Here is a 19,928-nt window from a genome sequence, read left to right as displayed (position 1 = left end):
ATGAAAGCTTATCCAAGGATGGTACTAAAGGTGAGAAGTTTGACATAGGCTGTCTGTCCGCCTGTCCGTCCGACCTGGTATAGTAACGGAGGAGTTATATTCGCGGACAGACAGACAGACGGACAGACAACCTAGGTCTAATTTCTCACCTTTACTACTATCCTTGGATCATAAACTTTCAGTTGACACCTCATTTGTCATTCTACCTGGTATAGTGACGGATGAGTTATACTCGCGGTCGGACGGACAGGCGGACAGACAACCTATGTCAAATTTCTCACCTTCAATACCATCCTTGGATTATAAGCTTTCATTTGACACCTCATTTGTCATTCTACCTGGTATAGTAACGGAGGAGTTATATTCACGGTCAGACAGACAGACGGACAGACAACCTAGGTCTAATTTCTTACCTTTAGTACTATCCTTGAATTATAAGCTTTAATTTGACACCTCATTTATCATTATACCTAGTATAATGACGGAGAAGTAAATGTTATTATTCTATTATTCTTGTAGGTATATTTAACATTGATTGAAATTATGAAAGAAATATATAGAAAACAGCATGGCAACACTGTGATGCGCAAACATAAAAATGCAGCCACATTCAGCTGTGCCAGCTGTGCGTTACATAGGGTGCTTTAACATCCAAGATGTCCCTGTTTCTCATGTCAAAAAGAAGAAGTGTTCTCTAGTATATGTACCATATCTAGGAGTCGCTAACTTCTTGAAAATTTCAAGATCTTGTCTTGATCTTGTCTTGATTTCAAGACAAGATCAAGACAAGAAGTAATTTTAGATTTCAAGACAAGACAAGAAATGTTATGTCAATACCAAGATTTCTTGTCAAGAAAACAAGAAATCTTGAAATATCCTGACTAATAATGAAAACTCTAAAACGTATTTATTTGTGAAAAAGATAACATTATTTTAACATAACATAATAACATATTTTAATTTATTGAACACTTTTTTGCTAAAACGATTAACAAAAATGTAAATTTAAAAATAATATTTAATGACACTTACCTAATCCTGTTGAAAATAAAATTACAAACTATATTTTATTGTAAATAAAAAATTTAGCACATTTTTAAATCGGAATTGATAAGTCATGAATTAAGGCAGATAATACTTCTCATGGAGTCAACGCCTAACCGATTTCTTGGCTTTGTTATTGTTAAAGCTGCGCTTGAAAATAGTCTTTCCGCAGGTGCAGATGTTGCTGGCGTTCCGAGAAAATCCTTGGCCATTTTCAATTATATCAATTATATTCTCAGAATCTTCTGACCTAGGCTCATTTATGTATTTTTCAATTTCATACTTTCTAGATTGTAAATTATCATTATGAGCTTTCTTAAATAGGTAAGTGATATCTACATCAAATTCGTTATCTACTTTTCTCAGACTAATTGCTGGCTCTGGTATTGGATTCTGTAGATCATTCTGGGATTTATTTGGGATCCAAAGTAGTTGGCTTTAATATTTCTTCAAATTTTTGTAATGCCTCTGATTGTAGAAGCTTTCCCAAGATGAAGAGGAAAATGCCTCTACTTTATGCCGAGGATCCAAAATAAGAACTATACAGTATATTTAATTAGTTTTGTTATAGTGTTTCAGTATTTTATCTCTCGTAGATTGAATGCGGTAAATTAATTGCTCAGCGGTAGCGTCTCTATCAATTTTATTATCAAGTTCATGAGCCCAATATTTCAAGCTTGTCTAAAAGTAAGTTTACTCCAATTACCACCAATGGGAGTGTATTATATGTAGATGTATTTATGTAGATTTCCCTTTCGAGTATTGAAGAAAGCGTTTTAAAGTTTCTCAGATACTGACAAGATTTACTGATCAGAACCCATTCTTTATCTAATATTTTGCAATTATTTAGATTTTCGATGTTGTCGCAAAATATAGTTAAAGCATTTTTTACATTCAAATCCCATGTTAGCATCTCGAAAGTTGAATGCCATTTTGTAGGCACATCTAATTTTGACATAGTCATCTTACAATTTATGGCCTCGCAAGCACTGTTAAATTTAAGTTGCATTTGCCCTGAGTTTTTGATCTTTTTTGACAAGGTATTTAATTTTACTTACAGGAGAGTTGAAATCTAAAGCAGTATTATTTATATGATTTTCTACTTCGATCTATCCTCCAAATAATCAAAATCCCTTTCGATGTCTAAACTATTTCGATTTGGTTCAATAATTTTTATCAAATCCTGGACAGCCAAGTTAAGAATATTTGCGAAACATACAAAATGCTTATTTTAAGCATGCAACTAGACATCAATTTTGCGTTCGTCAGGAAACAAATTCAGATCGGGGACTGCCCCCAACGGCAGTGGATTCCGTGTTAGTCCGCAACGTAATAAAACGTCACCGGGGAATCACCGGACCGGGTAATCAAGAAATTTCAAGATCTTGAAATTTCTTGAGTCAAGACAAGATATAAGATGCCAAGAAAACGTCAAGACAAGATTTTTTTAAATTTCTTGATTTTTTCTCAAGACAAGACAAGAAGTTTTTGTCAAGACAAGAAGTTTTTGTCAAGACAAGAATTCTTGTCTTGTCGACTCGTAACCATATCATTTGTACTCTACCACTTTATCTCTTTATCACTTTTTATTAGAATTGAATAAGTTACTAAAAACATCAAATTAATATTGTCAGGCTGTGGTTGCCGCCTGCACTGGCGAAGTTCATTCGCGTTGGTGGAATGGAATTAGATGTAGTTCTTCTTCATGAAGTGTGGCCAAGTGGTTGCACAGCACAAGGATACGCGGCTGGTCGGTCGTACGGCCATTCCGGTAATTGCCTGGCCTTAAATTAGCTTCTATGAAATATTTTAATGAGTTCCTATGTGTTTTTAATCTAAACACATTGGCCGGTATTAATTTTTAATGAAAATAACGAGAGACCGAGTGCTGAAGAATGATCGTTATTCGTTATTGAGAGATTTATATTTTACTTGTCCATAAATTTCGTTTAATCAACACAAGTATTAGCATTGCGATGCAGCCATTCACAGGTGAACTCTTATTTGTATTTACAGGTGTTAAAATAATCTCTGATATCTTGTGGATCTATTCAAATACGTTTTATGTTGTTGACGGCTGCACAGATAATTTAGTTGTGCCGATTTTATGCGAAAGATATACTTAGGCGATAATTAAGAATTATTGTTCTTTTTCTTTCTTCACAACGGAGCCCATTTTAAGATCTTCTCTGTATCATTATCATTATACCATTTATACAAATTAGAATCGTTTTCTCTTTACTTGTTTCGTTGTTAAGAAAACTTAAACCAGAAAAAGTGAATATAGTTACGTAGTCGGTTGTAGCTAATTATAGCTTACGTAATTATTTAATTAAACATATACATAACGAGAATGTTACAAACGAAAATTAAGAACTGATGATAATAAACTTCTGCACGAATAACGAAATTAGAATAAGCAACACATTTTTTAACTAACAATAAAACACTAAAAATTTTTGTTTTCAATACTTCTACAAAATGTACTACTTTTGACTACAAAGATCAACACACACAAATATGTATATGTTATAGTCAAAGCCCGAATTTCAGGCACTCCTAGGTTTGACTAGGCAATCCTCAGGTCTGACTGACGGTCTTAGTCAAAGCCCGAAATAAATTACAATTTCGGCCTTTGACTAGTCAAACCTAGGAGAGACTAAGTTGGTCAGGCAAAGGTCGAAATTAAATTTTATGAAATCGGGGTTTGACTAGTCAAACCCCGATCAGCTATTAAAATGTCGTAATTTGTTAGATTAGGTTTAATAAAGCGTTATTTTTTCATTTTAATGTTTCTTATTTTTATATTGTCGCAATTAAAATAAAAAAATTAGTGTTTATTCTCACATGTTGAGGCATTGTGGTATTTAGAGTTGCACAATACGTAAGCGTTAGACCTTTTACATTTACGTAATTTGGAAGAGCATTTTTATTGCAGTAGCATTTTATAAATCCTTGTCCTCCAAATTTAAAATCTTTTGTACTAATTTCTTTTAGAGACAGAGACAGCTTAACGTCTGGAACATCTTCGAAATTACGCTCTTAATTGATTTCTTGAAAAAAGTGTGTTTATTATTCCGTATTTCGTACCAACTCTATATAAACCGTCAATTGTTTTATCTTGTATGATACCCAAAATATTTCAAGCATCTACTTTGGCTCTATCAAAGCTGGGGTTTAGGTATTGTTACAGTTTTTCCGATCGAAATTGGAGGACATTTTTTTTCACTTAATTGTTTCATAGCATTATAGGCTGGTCATGAAGACCTTCAATTAGAGTTGCAAAAGTTTGACTTGAATGTTTGAACTTGACTTGAGTTTGACTTAATTTCAAGTCAAACTCAAGTCAATCCTTCTCATAAATATTTCAAGTCAAATCAAACTGGTCAATCGTACAGGTTTGAAAATTCAAACTGTTTGTCAAACTAGTTTGAAAGTGTTTGAATAATAATTTATTTAGTAGATATACTTTTTTGTCGAGATAGACATGTTAGTTGCCAATTAAGATAAGAAAATTACTAATACAATGAGTGCCACATAAAAGTCAAAATTTTCAATGTGTTTTAATTTAAAACTTTTAAATGTAGATTTTTATTTTTTTCGAATCCTGAGAAAACCAATAAGTATTTTTAAAAAATTTAAACACAGAATGAAAGATTGCGTTATTACCGAGGGCCGAAAGTCTCTTAGAATCAATAAAAAGTTTGATCTGAATGAAATATTTGCAATTAATAACAACACTAAATTTTCCTTTTTATGTTCACCCCTGTAACTTATTAAAATAAACATTATAGAAGTTTTCAGGGATGTTCGTCCCTCAGAAATAATGTAATCTTTCACGCTGCGTTTAATTTTTTTTTTAATTTTTATTAGTTTTCTCAGGATTTGAAAAAAATTAATAAATTTAAAACACATTGAACGTTTTGATAAACGACATGTTACGCATATCCCCTTAAGGGTTACAATAAAATGAGACTATTTGGTTTTTCAATGGACAGCTCAAAATAAACTTATTTGGAATTTTTACGACTTTCTTTTATTAAAAAAGGCATTTATTTATCTTAGGGCCAGGGGAGCGTTCAAGTATTCCGTAACGCGATTTTTGAAGATTTTTGACTCCTCCTCCCCCTACGTAACGCACTCTAATGGGCGTTTAACTATTGCGTAACGCAATTTTTGAAGATTTTTGAGCCCCCCCACCCAACCTGCGTTACGTAATACTTGAACGGCCCCCAGTTCGAAAAAACATGTGGTACCAAGCTGCTAGTTCACTCGAAAATATGTACCACAATACAAAAGTTAAGTATTGCCAGAGAACAGTGGTCGTTGTTCTCTGGTATTGCTGTATATTCGTTGGTATTTCTTTAAAATTCAAAACTAACCATAGGGTTATTAGACCTGGATCCCACGTACCAAAAAAAAGTTGATTAATAGCAAGCTGAAAATTTGATAATAGCTTATAGGTGTCTAGTCGGACAAACTTTGATGTACAGGAACACTGGAACAGGGGAAGTTTTAATGTGGAACAGTTTACAAATTTGGAACGTCAGATTACGAAAACGTCCCATGTATTTTGTCAATCAGAACATCCAATTGATTTGTGACCCTTTCATTAAACTCTTATGCAAAAATCAGACTGCTATTACTAACCAACATGATTCCTGTCATTTGACATGTTCTTCGTGTTCCACTCATTAAAATGAACAGTTGGTGATAAACACCAGTCTGATTTTTGCATGAGAGTTTAATGAAATGGTAACAGATCAATTGGAAGTTCTGTCCGACAAAATACATGGAACGTTTACGTATTCTGACGTTCCAAATTTTTAACCTTTTCCACAATTAAAACTTGTTCTGTTCCAGTGTTCCCATCCATCAAAGTTTGTCTGACTAGACACCGTTAAGCTATTAACGAATTTTGAGCTTGCCATTAATCAACTTTTTTTTGGTACGCGGGATCCAGGTCTATATGGTTTTATATTTACAATTTAAATTTTTTTCGGATACAGGCTACAAATGTTGGGTTTAAATTTTAAAAAAATTAATGTATAAATATGCATTAAACTTTCTTAATAATTATCCTAACTGGCGCGTTTATTGGGTTTTATTTGTCTGTCTGCGGTTTAAATATCGTATCAGCCAATACATTTCTATGTTTATTGAAATTTGTTAAAAAAATTTTTTGGACCTCGTTGGGAGGGGGAAATTTCCCCTACTCCTCCCCCACCCTCCGTTGATCCGCCAGTGAACAAATAAAGGCGTAGGCGGTCTCATTTAAAATTGAAAATAAACACGTTGCGTAATATTCAAACTTTTCAAACTGTTTGAAGATGTTTGAATTCAAGTCAAACCTAAAGATATCGAAATCAAGTCAAGTCAAACCTTTTTATACAAAAAGTTTGATTTTCAAGTCAAGTCAAGTTTGTTGAGTAAAATCAAACTAGTTTGACTTGATGCATCTCTACCTTCAATCGCATTTCCTTTATTTTAATCTTTTCTGTCTGCGCACAACACATGTCTGTACCGCCTGATTACAAATTATGCGCGTATATGCGTCAGAGCTCTATTTTTGGCAAATACAACAAACCACATCTGAAGAAGTAATCTCAATTGTTTGACAATTTTCTTCCTCCACTAATGACGACGCGACGGTCCAGGGCCTTCGTTAGTACTATGGTGATTCTTACTTTTAATACTTTTTTATACGATTTTGATACTTTTTGATACGATTTTAAATTTGCTCTACTGTTGACTTCCCCTAAAGATTAGAATAATAAAATTCTGGGTAGCTCGACATGCAAGGTCAAATGCTATCCCGACTGGACTAGGTATATAATGGTAGGGGAGCCCAAGCGGGGATTTTTGCAGTTACACGAGCGCGTCAGATTATCACATGGAGAGAAACCTTGTACCCTGTAAATGTATCTCTATCATATATATTGGTTCTTAATACAGGGGAGTTCGTTAAGGGGAATCCGAAAAAAAATATACCCTTAGAAAAACTCGAAATCGTCAGATTAAGATAAGATAAGTTAAGTATATCCAAAAGAGTTAAAATTTCAAAAATCTGAAGATTTTAGCCGGGCGTAAGGAAATGCTTGAGTCACAATATTTCACAAAAAAAAGCGAATATTTCGCGAAATGAACGTCAGATACGTCTAAAAGATACGAAAAAATAAGTTAGTACGAAATACGGAATATAAACAAACTTTTTTCAAGAAATCAAATAAGAGAATGCAAAGAGAAATTTCCTAATTTCGAAGATGTTCCAGACGTTAAGCTGTCTCTGTCTCTAAAAGAAATTAGTACAAAAGATTCTAAATTTGAAGGACAAGGATTTATAAAATGCTACTGCAATAAAATGCTCTTCCAAATTACGTAAGTGTAAAAGGTCCAACTGTCAAACAAGACGTGATAAAAACAACAGATGTAAATGACAAATGGAACGTGATACAAGAAACGTTAGTAGAGGCAGGAAAGAAGATATTACCCACAAAAATAATAAAAAAACAGAGATGGATGACTTCAGAAATCCTAGAGCTAATGGAGGAAAGAAGGAAATATAAAGGCAGGAGTAAGGCAAAATACAAGGAAATCCAGACATTAACAGGAAAGAAAATAAAAGAGGCCAAATCCACCTGGCTGGCAAATCAATGTAGTGAAATAGAAGAATATTCTAAAAAGTATGATAGCTTTAATATGCACAAGAAAATAAAGGAAATCACAAATACACAGCGAAAAAAGAGAGATGGCCTTCTTAAAGACATAAATGGAAAAATTATTATAGAAGTCAAAGAGAAATTAAAAAAGTGGAAGACATACATAACAGATCTGTTTGAGGATAATAGACAAGAACAGGAAGAAATCGACAGCGAAACGGGACCAGAGATTATAATGGAGGAAATCGAACAAGTAATACGAAACGCAAAAAACGTAAAAACTGTAGGTCCAGACGAAATACCTGCGGAATTACTGAAATGTCTAGACGATGAAACTCTACCGGTACTACTGGATCTGTTTAATGAAGTATATAAAACCGGAAAAATCCCTCAGAAATGGTTGGTGTCCACCTTTGTAACAATACCAAAAACACTATACGCCAAAGATTGTTCGGACTATAGGACAATATCACTAATAAGCCATACCCTCAAAATATTTCTAAAGGTGATTCATGGAAGATTATAAAGAAAGCTAGAATATGATATGGATGATACCCAATTTGGGTTCCGCAAAGGACTTGGAACAAGAGAGACATTGTTTGCGTTTAATGTCCTCTCTCAGAGATGCTTAGATATGAACCTGGATATTTATTCCTGTTTCATCGACTTCGAAAAAGCGTTCGACAGGGTCCGACATGAAAAACTAATAGAATTATTGAAAAACAGAGATATAGACAGACGAGATTTACGAATTATTATCAATCTGTAGTGGAATCAAAAGGCCAATATAAAGATAGAAGAACAGGAGTCCGAGAATATTGATATAAAGAGAGGAGTAAGACAGGGTTGTGTTCTGTCGCCGCTACTGTTTAACCTGTACAGTGAAGCCATATTTCAGGAAGCGATAGAGGAGCTAAGTGATGGAATCTCTATAAACGGAAGAATAGTAAATAACATAAGATTCGCTGATGACACCGTTATAATGGCAGACACCCTGGAATCACTAAAATAATTGCTAAATAGAATTAACGATTATTGAATTCGATACGGACTAAAAATAAACAAGAAAAAAACTAAATTTATGATTGTCTCAAAAACAGAACATGGGAATGAAAGGTTAATGATAGAGCAAACCCAAATAGAAAAAGTTAAGACATACAAATATCTGGGAACCTGGGTTGATGACAAAAATGACCAAAGCAAAGAAATTAAAGTCCGAATTGAAACTGCAAGGCAAGCATTTATAAAAATGAAGACACTGCTTACAAACAAAGACTTTCAGTTGCCTCTCAGATTGAGGGCTCTAAGATGCTACATATTTTCTATATTGCTATACGGAATGGAAGCTTGGACATTGAAGAGACAACACATAAGAAGAATAGAAGCGTTCGAAATGTGGTGTTACAGAAGAATATTGAAAATTCAGTGGGTTCAAAGGATTACCAATGTTGTAGTGCTACGACGTTTAAATTAGGAGTTAGAAATTATGAAAAGTATAAAAACTAGAAAACTGGAATATTTGGGTCACATTACCAGAGGAGAAAAATATGAGTTGCTGAGAATTATTATGCAAGGAAGGATCCAAGGAAGAAGAGGCATAGGAAGAAGACCCATCTCCTGGCTGAGGAACCTTAGAGAATGGTTTAACTGTAGTTCATTACAACTATTCAGAGCAGCAGCCAACAAAGTGACCATAGCCATTATGATATTTAACCTCCGATAGGAGAGGGAACTTTAAGAAGAAGAAAAGGTCTAACGCTAACGTATTGTGCAACTCTAAATGCCATAATGCCTCAACATGTGAGAATAAACACTAATTTTTTCATTTTAATTACGACAATATAAAAATAATAAACATTAAAATTAAAAAATGACGTTTTATTAAACCTAATCTAACAAATTACGACATTTTAATAGCTGATCGGGGTTTGACTAGTCAAACCCCGATTTCATAAAATTAAATTTCGACCTTTGCCTGACCAACGTAGTCTCTCCTAGGTTTGACTAGTCAAAGGCCGAAACAGTAATTTATTTCGGGATTTGACTAAGACCGTCAGTCAGACCTGAGGATTGTCTAGTCAAACCTAGGAGTGCCTGAGATTCGGACTTTGACTATAACATATACATACATTCAACATCCGTGGACAAATGTCTATGATAGAATATGATATAAACAACAGAAACAGAGATATACATCCATCAAAAATAATTGACGTAAAATGCCTAAACTCTAAAAATGTGGTGCTATCGACAAATATTAAGAATAAGTTGGGTTGAACGAGCCAGAAATGAAGAAGTATTAACGCGAATGAACAAAAGGCCTGAAGTAATACTACAAAATATATTGCATGGTACGATTGAAGAGCGAAAGAATCCGGGCCGCAGAATTATGTCCAGGTTAAGAAATCCAAATTGATTGCACCACAAACGAACTGTTTAGAATAATAGCTGTAAACAATCTTCTAATAGCCTTGATACAATCCAAATCCAATATCTGATAGGAGAGAAACGGAAAGAACGCTAGTTCAGTACCATATTAGGTTAAATATAAAATGTTGGTTAATCATATGATTATGTGAATTCATCATCATCCAGCCCTTTGCGTCCACTGCTGGACATAGGCCTCCCTCATTTTTGTCCATTGTGCTCTATTTTGAGCACTTTGCACCCAATTTCTTGACATTTTCTTGAGATCGTCAGTCCAACGAGTAGGTCGTCTTCCTCTACTTCTTTTGTCTAATCTCGGCCTCCACTCAAGTAATCGCTTCGTCCACCTCCCATCACTGATTCGGGCGACGTGTCCGGCCTAGTTCCATTTCAGGATGGCAATTCGGGAAATTACATCGGTAACTCCTGTTCGTCGTCTTAAGTCTTCATTTCTAACTCGGTCACGAATAAGCGATATACTTAGCATTGACCTTTCCATTTTCCTCTGGGCTATTTTCAGCATTTTAGAAGTTGTAGCTGTCAATGTCAAAGTTTCGGCGCCATAAGTCATCACAGGCAACACACATTGGTCAAATGTTTTACGTTTTAAAGAAATTGGTATATCGCTTTTAAAGATGTCTTGGAGATTTCCATAGGCTGCCCATGCTAGGTTTATTCTTCTTCGTAGTTCGCATGTTTGGTTGTCTCTTGTGATCTTTATTTCGTGTCCAAGGTATATGTATTTGTCCACTAGCTCTACTTCGTTGTCTCCCACATTGATATTTCCGCTAGGTACTAGGTTTTTCATGAATTTTGTTTTGGAGATGTTTATTATAAGACCTACACTGGCACACACTAACTGAAGTTCATGTATCATTGACAATCATTGTACATATCTCCTTGAGTTTGTCAAAGAATAAAACTATGTCTTCTACGAATTTCAAATTTGTTAATCTTTATGCATTGTTCTATTAAAAATAAAATAAAAATGTAGACGATAGATGGCTCTAATTCATCCGTGACATTTCTTTCTTTGCAATTCGGAAAGGCTCAAAGTATGATACGTGGAGAAATCGGAGAGAAGAGGATATGGGACTACTGATGAGGGGGAAAAAACCTCCGAAACCGGTATAGACTCTTCCTGCACTCTCTGATTTAACCAGAATATTATGCAGCTGCTGCATTTTCGTTTGCAAAGAAATTGAAAATGTTTATACATTTTTAAAATAAAAATAATTGGTAAACGGCATATTTAAATCAATTTTTGAAAATTTGCCTTTTAGAAGCTTCAGAAGCCAATATTAATACAGGGATAATAATTAATGTCGTGTTGACCCCAACAAATTAAAGATATAATTAAAACTTATAACCCACTGTTAATTATTATTATTTCATAAAAATGTTGAATTGTGGGTATTTCAATATGTACTTGTCTTGGTTAAGAGGATCGGTACGTATTTTCGGCTGCAATGGTATTCAAATAGGGATTCATTTTTTTCGAATCCTGAGAAAACTAATAAGTATTTTTCAAAAATTTAAACGCAGAATGAAAGATTACGTTATTAGCGAGGGTCGAAAGTCCCTGAGAACTTCTATAATGTCTATTTTAATAAGTTACAGGGGTGAAAAACTAAGAGAAAATGTAGTGTGATTTTTAATTTTAAATATCTCATTCGAAAGAAACTTCTTATATATTCTAAGGGACTTTCGGCCCTCGATAATAATTTAGTCTTTCATTTTGTGTTTAAATTTTTTAAAAATATTTATTAGTTTTTTCAGGATTCGAAAAAAATGGACACCATGTCCGTGGAAATCGAACATTCGCTATCTTTGTCATACAACGCACTCATTCGAATATAATGTTATGACAAGACTCGAGACAGTGACAAGCAGAGATGTGTCCGACCCGCTATTTTGATATATCAGTTCATTCTGCTACTGCTTTTTAACGCTTTTACGATGATAATAAAATCAATCACAGAGTTGTTTATTAAATAGATTTGGTAGTGTATTTGAAAAATAATAATTGATTTAAGGCGTACAATTAATAAAAAGTTATTTATTGTTTATATATTATTTATGGAAAATCCAAGTATTTATTTATGAATATGTGCCATAGAAAAATTTACAAACTAAGAAGAAGACTCTTAATTTTTGGGTCATTCTTTAATCAAATAAAATTTAATAATTGTGAAGAAGATTAACAAATAACAATTGTTCATTTTTATCCTCGCGTAACTCTTTTGTCGTTTCGGATCTGAGTCACTCACTTTTACTCATGTACAATTCTAATAATTTGATACGTAAAAAATGTGAATTCACAAATCACAAGCACATGGAAAACTAATTCCATCACGATTGGTGTAATGCAGACACGGCTGGCGCTACGCTTTTTAGTAGATACTTCTGGTCAGTAGTAGGTACTTCTGTTGTGTAGTAAGTTCTTCTCAACAAACGCACCTACTTTTATGTAAAAGAAAATGCTACAAAGTAGTGACTATTTTCTGAAGCAATAGCATCTACTACGTTTTATGCGTTCCGCCAATTTTCTTGAGTGAATTATTAAATGTTGGCTTCGTATTTTAATAAAGATGATTTAAAGATATTATAATTAAAGGCTTCGCTTTTTACGGAGAGTTTTAACGCTTTTTTTTTTCTCGAAGAAAAATAATAAAATGATATTTTCGGCTCCTTTTTCTAAGTGACTTCTCTATTGAGGTTGGCGGTCAATATGGCAAATTTGTCTCTATTCTGGGCTTGATGAATTAAGTCATTTCCTGTTGTGTCGGTCCAATCTCTGATGTTTCGGAGCCAAGATTTTTTCTTTCTTCTTTAACCCCTTTTACCTTCGATCTTGCCATTTAATATTACCTGGAGCTGCTGAAATTCCCTATGGCGCATTATGTGTCCTAGATATGACGTCTATTATATCTAATTTTGATAGTATTGACCAGATGAGGACGTGTGTTTATTATTTACAGTAATTTTTCATTCGTGGTTCTGCTGGCCCAGCTTATTCTTAACATTCAGCAGTTCATCCACATTTCGAATAAATTCAATTTGTTAACGTCACACTGTTTTAATGTTCAGGTCTCGCAACCATATAGTAATAGAGACCACACATAACACTTTAGTGTTCTCAATCTTATTATGACTGATAGCTTGGGCTTACAGAGCATTTTACGCATGTTCATGAAACCAGACGTAATTTTACTACACGTAATTTGCCGTGTAAAGACAAAAAAAGTAGGGATAGCCGTAAAATATTTGTGAATTATGTACCCATAGCCTTGAGTCCCAATTATAAAATTGTCAACTTTAATATCACAAGAGAGTGAGAATAAATTGACAATAATGCGACAAATATTCACCGTCAGCGACTTCTTTTCTCCTTCTAAAGTTGAAGTCCAGGTTGGTTCTTCTGTCACTACCACTAACGAAGTTGTAGATACCTACCGTTTTCCAGGTCCATGTCACCAGACCCCCCTTTTTTGATTTGAGGGTCAAAAAAAAGCTCATTCGTTTGTATTGCGTTAGTACTGGATTGTATCACCCTTCATTCGTTTGTACTGCCCCCACCCTTTTAAATCTGCCTGGAGGGGCTGGTGACATGCCATCCCCCCCTTTTTCGATTTGAGGGTCAAAAAAAAGCTCATTCGTTTGTATTGCGTTAGTACTGGATTGTATCACCCTTTATTCGTTTGTACTGCCCCCACCCTTTTAAATCTGCCTGGAGGGGCTGGTCATCCCCCCCTTTTCGATCTGGGGGTCCGGGATGGGTATGTTCGTTTGTACTGCGTTAGTATCGGATTGTATCGTCCTTATTTTGTTTGTACTGCCCCCACCCGTCTAGATTGGCCTGGGGGGGCCAGTGAAATGCTAGCCTCTACTCTGCACTTTTTGCCTTCTGAATGTCAAAATTAGGCTATTTCGTTTGTACTGCGTTAGTACTGGATTGTACCGCCCTTATTTTGTTTGTACTACCCCTACCCTTCTACATTTAAAACAGAGAAGGATTAGTGCTAGGAGTAAGGACACAAAATCAGCCAAACCTTGCACATAGTAACACCGCGGGTGTAAAATTTGGTAAATTCGTCAAAAATGAAACGAATTAAATTTTGAAACTGAAAAACAGGCTTGCAAGCCACTCTCCACTCTCCATGGGGAATGGAAATTTACCCCCTCAGATGGATCTCGGAGTAGTAGCGATTTGAAAAATGGTACATGTATTTGTTGGATATATTTTGAACACCATTTTCAATCAGAAATTAGAGCAGCGACCTTGTCTTTTCCTACTAGGAAGAAATTTATCCATCCCCTCAATAAATTTTACAGTTTCAGACGCTATCGATATGAAAATCAAAGATCTTATGCGGCGCATTCCGAAATGCACTCTTCGTTGTACAATTTCAACCTCTCTGGATAGCTGATCAACTGAAACATACATACGGCAGAATTCATTGGAATCGAAAATTATTAAAAGTATTTGGAACATTAAATGAAAAATTCCCACAATCAATATCTTTCTTACCATCTAATGTCAGAGACCAGATAACAATAATTGCCGCTGCTATGTTATGGTAATTTGTTTTCTAGAAAGGTTTGTATTGTTCGTTTATGACTGCAATAAGATTCAGAATTTCCGTATTTCATTTGTAAAATAAATATAGTGTCAAAAACTTGCTTATACATTTGACGCACTGTCCGTCAACGTGTTAATTGACTACAGATTCAGTGCCAAAACGAGACATTTTTATAGAAAAATATTTGCAAGTATATTAAATGCCAAACTGGCCTATTAAATAAACAATGACATTGCAATTTTCGATTTCTACTATGGAATTATCGCTGTATAGACCAGGGCGGATCTGTTTTGAGGTGGATGTGAGAGGTGGCATTCCGATTTTTGCAGATAAAATTAGGTGACAACTTCAGTAATTATAATTGACTTATGCTCCTTCTCAAATATGTTTGGGACATTATTAAAAAAATTTAAATATTTAAAAATTTCGAAAAACATCGATTTTTTTCAACTTTCATTTCTTGTAACTTAAAAACGATTCATTTTGGAACAAAGTCATAGGGAAATAAAATAAAGATAATTGAATTTTGTATGATATACGACACGACTGGTATAAAATATCTTAAATGATTATCATTTCTGCAAAATAGCAATAAATACAAAATAAGAGGGCAAAATAAGCCTCTTTTTATTCAATGTTTTTCAACCACTTTGATTGCACTTAGAACCTTCGTATTTTACTTAGAAAATTCTTACAACATACTCAATCCGTCCACCAAATTTCATTAAAATCGACATAATATATTTTGCATAATAATTTTGCAATCTAAATTTTTTAGAAAAAGTTCAAATTTTTTAAAAACTTTCTGAACAAAAAGTAGACCTGTTAGAAGTTTGCTAATTTTTTTACATATCGAGAGGTACTTTACCAATCCAATACACTTTACAAAATTAAAATCGGATTATTTAAGTGGCCTCAGCACTGTTTTAAGGATATAAACAATTTTTTTGCTTATAAACAAATATAGTGAGGACGTTTGAGTTGGAATAAATTCATTTTCTCGAGAATGGGCAACTCTGGAGATAAATCCTTAAACAGGTCGATTTTTATATTTAAATTATAATTTTTGGGATATCTATCATACTACTAACGTCATCCATCTGGGTGTGATGACGTAATCGATGATTTTTTTAAATGAAAATGTGGGTCGCGTGCTAGCTTATTTGAAAGATTATTCAATTCTCTATTTATTACATAATTATTTATACAGGGTGCCCAAATTTTTTTTAATTAATTGAGACAAACAGAGGAAAGTATTTAATTTAGTTAATTCGAGATGTATTTTACTGTTGTCCTAAAACAGAAAAAAACATGTATTTGATAAATAACAGAAAAATGAATTCATTCGTATTTATTAACTCAAACGTCCTCACTGTATTTGTTTATAAGCCAAAAAATTGTGTATAACTTTAAAACATTGCTGAGACCTATTAAATAAACCAACTTAAGTTCTGTAAAGTGTATTAGATAGGTAGGGCGTATCTTTATATGTAAAAAAATTAGCAAACTTCTAAATAATGGTCTACTTTTTGTTCAGAAAGTTTATAAAAAATTTTAACTTTTTTAAAAAATTTAGATTGCAAAATTATTATGCAAAATCTATTAAGTGTATTTTATAGTCGTATATCATAAAAAATTCAATTATCTTTATTTTATTTCCCTACGACTTTGTTCCAAAATAAATCGTTTTAAAAACGATTGAAAAGTTGAAAAAAATCGATGTTTTTCGAAATTTTTAAATATTTGAATGTTTTTATTAATGTTCCGGACATATTTGAGAAGGAGCATAAGCCAATTATAATTACTGAAGTTGTCACCTAATTTTATCTGCAAAAATCTGAATGCCACCTATCACATCCACTTCAAAACAGATCCGCCCTGGTCTATACAGCGATAATTCCATAGTAAAAAAATCGAAAATTGCATTGTCATTGTTTATTTAATAGGTCAGTTTGGCATTTCATATATTTGCAAATATTTTTCTATAAAAATGTCTCGTTTTGGTACTGAATCTGTAGAGTCAATTAACACGTTGACGAACAGTGCGTCAAATGTATAAGCAAGTTTTTGACACTATATTTATTTTGCAAATGGAATACGGAAATTCTGAATCTCATTGCAGTCATAAATGAACAATACAAACCTTTCTAGAAAACAAATTACCATAACATAGCAACGGCAATTATTGTTATCTGGTATCTCGCATTAGATGGTAGGAAAGACATTGATTGTGGGAATTTTTCATTTAATGTTCCAAATACTTTTAATAATTTTCGATTCCAATGAATTCTGCCGTATGTATGTTTCAGTTAATCAGTTATCCAGAGAGGTTGAAATTGTACAACGAAGAGTGCATTTCGGAATGCGCCGCATGAGATCTTTGATTTTCATATCGATAGCGTGTAAAACTGTAAAATTTATTGAGGGGATGGATAAATTTCTTCCTAGTAGGAAAAGGCAAGGTCGCTCCTCTGATTTCTGATCGAAAATGGTGTTCAAAAATCTCCAACAAATACATGTACCATTTTTCAAATCGGTAGCGTAGAACTACTCCGAGATCCATCTGAGGGTGTAACTTTCCATTCCCCATGGAGAGTGGCTTGCAAGCCTGTTTTTCAGTTTCAAAATGTAATTCGTTACATTTTTGACGAATTTACCAAATTTTACACCCGCGGTGTTACTATAATAGTTTTGGCTAATTTTGTGTCCTTACTCCTAGCATTAATCCTCCCCTGTTTTAAATGTAGAAGGGTAGCATGTCACTGGCCCCCAGGCCAATCTAGACGGGTGGGGGCGGTACAAACAAAATAAGGACGATACAATCCGATACTAACGCAGTACAAACGAACGTACCCATCCCGGACCTTCAGATCGAAAAAGGGGGGATGGCATGTCACCAGTCCCTCCAGGCAGATTTAAAAGGGTGGGGGCAGTACAAACGAATGAAGGGTGATACAATCCAGTACTAACGCAATACAAACGAATGAGCTTTTTTTTACCCTCAAATCGAAAAAGGGGGGATGGCATGTCACCAGCCCCTCCAGGCAAATTTAAAAGGGTGGGGGCAGTACAAACGAATGAAGGGTGATACAATCCAGTACTAACGCAATACAAACGAATGAGCTTTTTTTTGACCCTCAAATTGAAAAAGGGGGGGCTGGTGACATGGACCTCCGTTTTCCACATTACTGTATATAGCATCTACACAGCCGAACTATATACATACCTACTGTCATGAAACACTCAGTTGTCCGAGCAACAAAAACAAAAGCCTTGCAATCTGCACTGACTTACTATATCCTATCTATCAATAATATTAACTCCCAAAATCCATTAATTCAAAGTATCCACAATGCATGCCACCAATTAAAAGATAAGAACATTGGTTAACATTATTTGGACTACATCGCACATCGCACGTAGATATTACAGAAAATTAAAATGCAGATCAAGCGGCCAAAGAGGCATTCCGTTCTGATATTTCAATGGAAAGTATTCAACTTGGGGTAGATTTGCAGCATACAGCCATTCAAATGTGCTTGCGAGAGCCTGGTAAAACCTCTGGAATAAAACAAAATCAAAACTTCTTGATTTCCAACCCAAAATCCCAACCTGAAAAATATCAGTGTTTTTTAGAAGGGACAAAGTTGTCATAAGAAGACTAAGAATTGGAAATTGCGATTGCCGTCTTATACATGGTTACCTTATGCGTCAAATGAATCCTCCTTGGTGCCATATCTGCAATACCCGAGCAAAGAATATATACTCTACACTAAGGTCTATATTCTTTGACCCGAGTCACCGTCAAGCACAATTAGTTGAGTACCAGCTATACACCGACACTCGAAGACTACACAAACTAGATCAAGACCTAACAGACACTCTTAGTGACATTAGGCTTATTCGTGCTGTATACCCCGAACGTACCAAGAGGGAGAACGCCTGCGCATTACAAAATTGAACGTTCAATAGGGTCGAATATTTCCCTCCGCAAACCTAATGCGCAGGCGATCTCCCTCTGGGTAAGCTCGGGATACGTTCAGGGCATGCAGCGCGAATAGGCCTAATAGTAACTTTAATAATGTGATAATGTTCTCAAATACTGTCAGTTATATTGCGCCATATACAGGGTGTTTGGTAAAGAATGGGCCGTATGTTAACCTTAGATTCCTGAGGTTAAAATAGGCCGATGTAAGCTAAATTACCTTAGTACAAAAGTTGATAATAACCGGCATTAGTGTTGCCCAAAATCGGTCTTGGTCTTGCAGTCTTGGTCTTGTTCTTGCGTTTTAGCAAAACCAAGACCAAGACCAAGACCGCCTTATTTTAGCAAGACCAAGACCAAGACTAACCGTGCAAGACTTGAGCAAGAACAAGACTGAGCCTGCGAGACTCTTGCGTCTTGCAGTTAGGACTGAGTGTCGTTATATGGACTATATTAGTTCGGGAATATAGGTCTGGATCCCGCGTATGAAAAAAAATTGATTAATAGCATGCTGAAAATTTGTTAATAGCTTAAGGGCCGGTTGTTCGAACGCTAATCAACAATGATCACTATCAAATATTTAATTACTGTCACCAAAACTGTCAATGTCAACTTTGTTTGGGTTGCTGAAAACATAATTAATTACAATTATGAGATTTATTATTAATTATGTTAATAATTATTGTTATATTAATTGATTATAGTCTCAGAATTGTAATTAATTATGTTTTAACAATTGATATTGACAGTAATTAATTATTTGATAATGATCATTGTTGATTAGCGTTCGAACAACCGGCCCTAAGGCTGTCTAGTCGGACAAACTTTGATGTATGGGAACACTGGAACAAGGAAAGTTTTAATTGTGGAACAAGTTAAAAATTTGGAACGTCAGACTACGAAAACGTTACATGTATTTTGTCCGACAGAACTTCCAATTGATTTGTTACCCTTTCATTAAACGCTCATGCAAAAATCAGACTGATATTTATCACCTGTCATAATTCCTGTCATTTGACATGTTCTACGTGTTCCACTCATTAAAATGCCCATTTGGTGATAAATAGTAGTCTGATTTTTGCATGAGAATTTAATGAAAGGGTAACAAATCAATTGGAAGTTCTGTCTTACAAAATACATGTGACGTTTTCGTGGTCTGACGTTCCAAATTTTTAATCTGTTCCGCAATTAAAACTTCCCCTGTTCCAGTGTTCCCATATATCAAAGTTT

The sequence above is a fragment of the Diabrotica virgifera genome, chromosome 6 (assembly GCF_917563875.1).
Source record: "Diabrotica virgifera virgifera chromosome 6, PGI_DIABVI_V3a".
NCBI classification, from domain to species: Eukaryota; Metazoa; Arthropoda; class Insecta; order Coleoptera; family Chrysomelidae; genus Diabrotica; species Diabrotica virgifera.
The sequence above is the reverse complement of the archived record's forward strand: the minus strand, read 5'-3'. Positions refer to the sequence as shown.